The sequence below is a fragment of the Limulus polyphemus genome, unplaced genomic scaffold (assembly GCF_000517525.1).
Source record: "Limulus polyphemus unplaced genomic scaffold, Limulus_polyphemus-2.1.2 Scaffold10480, whole genome shotgun sequence".
Classification (NCBI taxonomy): domain Eukaryota; kingdom Metazoa; phylum Arthropoda; class Merostomata; order Xiphosura; family Limulidae; genus Limulus; species Limulus polyphemus.
This window is the reverse complement of record NW_013676090.1, coordinates 2,371-5,953: the sequence shown is the minus strand read 5'-3', so window position 1 is coordinate 5,953 and position 3,583 is coordinate 2,371. Positions and strand designations below refer to the sequence as shown.

Sequence of the window (3,583 nt, the reverse complement as noted above, 5' to 3'; positions counted from 1 at the left end):
ACACTTAAGATGAATGAATCTCTGACAGGTTTTCATAAAAACAAATACTTCCAGTGATATGTCATATAGTGTGATAGATATACCACAGAAGAAATGATTTCTTTTAGATTTAGGTTTAAATTACGGTACGATTATTTTTTGTGGTGTTTTTTTAAATTAGGGATCCCAGGGTATCTTGGATACAATGAGAGGAAACCTCGCCTGATTTCTGGTGGACATAAAGGTACCTGTAAAAGTACTTAGTGATTATTTTAGAAACTTTAATGTCATAGAAAACTTGCGGGGTGTAAGGACTTTCTGAAGTAATAATGATAAGTGTATTTGGTGACCAAGTGAAGTTTATAATCATATATATTTTTTTTCTATATCTGGTGCTTTAAAGAATTATATATTTTAGATAATTAAAATATGAATGATTTATTGAACTACTCTCAATTTTTGTTCGGTCGATGTATATTTTGACAAAATATTTAATATCACCGATTTAAACCAGGAACGAACCTAACAATCTTTAAAAGTTGGCAGGGCTATTCTACATCCACAAATACACTACTTTGAATTGATAAAGACTCCTATAAACAAGCATTTGATTTGTTTTCCCAATCCAGCTGAACAAGCTAGAGCCTTGAAGTGGGATACTTCATTGCATTGTTAAGGGTTAGTATTAGTTTCAGCAACTGTTAAGTTAACAATGGTGCTTTATTGTGTCAAATGCATAATTTACAATTTTTGCTGAACATTTTGAATAATTGATATTTGCAGAGAATTAGAGGCCTAGTATCACTTTGTCCTAAAACAATAATTCTATCCATTGCGGAATGAATTTTTCAAATTATTTCAGTTGGTTCTAAGACTGTGATACGAAACGTGTTTAGCTGATAAACTTTCGAAATGTATGTGACTACAATCCATTGCAATTTGATGGACAAAAAAGATAATCATTAAGAAAAGGAGAAACTCGAATAAAAGAAATTGAAACAAAATGCATAATACTGCAAGAATACACGAGAAACAGTAAATTCTGAAGTTTGTTTCTTATAGAAGATAAAGCAGTATAAACAATAATGTATATATTCATGTCTTCGTAGAGAGACATACTGTTTTTCTATTGTTTTTCTTCCAAACACTTTTCTATCGACAGCCATTCCTTCATTTCTCAGCGGATTGACTTGAAACTTGATAAGATTATACCTTAGTACAAGAATCCTTTTATTTTGGCCTTTTTAAGTATTTTATGTGGTTAAATGTCAAATAACCCAAAAAATGTTTATTTTGGGCTACAGTGCGCTCATATTTACAGCAATCAAAATGAAAACTGATATAAATATACATTTTTAAGCGCTTAACACATTGATATAGAAAAAAACATGGATTTTTCCTATTTTGAATCCTTTTTGGGATTCAGAACTAATTAAATAGCATAATTGTAGGGTTTTTCTGGTCAATTACTCGGCCGTATTTTGACCAACTAACATGGGACAAACACAAATGATAGACTTGCCCATTTTTTAGTAATTATAGGGAGATCAAGATGCCACAAAAAGCATAATTTCTATGGTTTTTTTACAATGTCTTCGCCATATTTCGGACAATTTAGATGGGATTTGGTACAAAGCTACTTTTCTATAGGTCCCATACACATGTGTACAAAAAATGTGGGATATGGCTCTTTTTGGTCATTTTAGGCGGTCAAATAGTTAAATGAACCCATAATTGGGGGGTTCTGGTCAACCACTTAGCCTTGTTTCGATACATTTACACGGAGTTTGGTAAAAAGGTACTCGTTGCATGTCACAGACAATTTTAGAATTTTTGCTTTTGCTCAATTTTTCAGCAAGGAAAGTGCGACTTGGGGTTTTCGTGAACTATTCATGTGTATCTCAACCAACTTTCATGGGATCTGATTAAAAGAAATGCCTTTTTGCAAATACCAAGCAATGATAAAGACAGTTTTAGATTTTTCTTGTATTTTTCAAGATTTTTTTTGGGGGGGGCCAAAATTGGCCATGTTGGGATTGTGTGGGGGTGGGGGGCTTGTTGCATTCGCCCGCGAAGGTTGGCCTCTTTAATTAAATGTGATTTTTGAATATTTGTTCTTACTCATTGTTTCGTAGTTTTACAATAATTTTTCCACGTTTATTGTCTATTTGCTCTCGAAATTCTAAAACTTTATTTCTGAAATTATAATGTACATAATGTAGAGAGACTTCAACTTCCTTCTGTTGGATACAAAGGTATCAGTGAAGATCTAAGTGGTTGTTTTATTCTGTTAGACGGCGAAGAAAACATACAGGGTTTATTTCCTAAGTAGAAATGGGGAGGAATGTTTATCTCTCAAGTAAAATATATCATCATTTATATTTCTTTTAATTTCTTTTTCTATACGCCCCCCAGCGGCACAGCGGCATGTCTGCAAACTTACAACGCTAGAATCCGGGTTTCAATACTCGTGGTGGGCAGATCACAGATAGCCCATTGTGTTGCTTTGTGCTTAACTTCAAACAAACAAATCATTACCCATTTAGTGCATTAAAAAAGAAATTTATGTCACCTAAATACTTTAAAAACACTGAATTATGTAATTTATTGGATTAACGTGTGTGTGAAATTCGTTGATTTTTATACAGCATTTTTAAGCTTCAACTAGTACTTAGAATTATAATTTTTAATAAGAGTAAACAGCCTAGACCTGTAGTATTCAACTACGAATTATCTAATATTAGAACTACTGTTCAGAAAGAGGCATTCAGTCAGCGGAATCCTCCGCCACTGGGGCTTCTCAGAGTCTTCGATTTGAATAGTAGGTAACCTTTTCAGAATCATTATGCCCATCCGACACGCTAACTGTTAGACCATGCACAAATCATCCTGACCTTATATAACTTTACATGTACCCTATAAAAAAACTTTTCCGTTTTCTCCAGTACGTCTGAAAAAAAAAACAAAAAAAAAACTTGTAATTATGTGAAAATAGAACTGTTTGTTTGTAAGTAAGCACAAAGCTTTCACAATGGGCTATCTGTGCTCTGCCCTCCACGGGTATCGATACCCGGATTCTAGCGTTATAAGTCCGCAGACATACCGTTGCGCCACTGGGGGGGGACGAAAATAGGACTGAAACCAGTTTAATAGCAAATAAGTTAAATTTCTCAATCAATCGTTGGTGAGACAAAAATTTCGATAATCAAGTAAGTACGATTAATTATAGAATATGACACATACATAGTTCAACAGTTTGAAAGCTTCTAATTAACAAACGTGTAAATATTTGTTACGTATCTTAGGGTATCTTGGATACATTGTGAAGAAACCTCAAATGAATTCCGGTGGACATAAAGGTACCTGTAAATATACTTAGTGATTATTTTAGAAATTTTAATGTCATAGAAAACATGCTGGGTGTAAGGACTTTCTTAAGTAATAATGATAAGTGTATTTTGTGCCGAAGTGAAATCTATAATCATTTATACATTTTTATGTTTTCTATATATGGTACTTTTAAAATTATATCTTTCAGATACTTAAATAATCACTGTGCGAACTGATTTATTGAATTAATAAACACGAGCCAGCATACAATCTC

General features: G+C 33.0%; 1 long non-coding RNA gene across 1 annotated transcript in view; it reads left to right on the top strand.

Annotated features, from left to right (window-relative positions):
- LOC111083642 overlaps positions 1-3,338 on the top strand; it is a 7,264-nt gene extending 3,926 nt beyond the window's left edge. Inside the window, exons 4-5 of the long non-coding RNA XR_002609155.1 lie at positions 161-223; positions 3,285-3,338. This is a non-coding gene — a long non-coding RNA (uncharacterized LOC111083642). The remainder of the gene's footprint in view (positions 1-160; positions 224-3,284) is intronic.
- Positions 3,339-3,583: the final 245 nt, after the last annotated feature.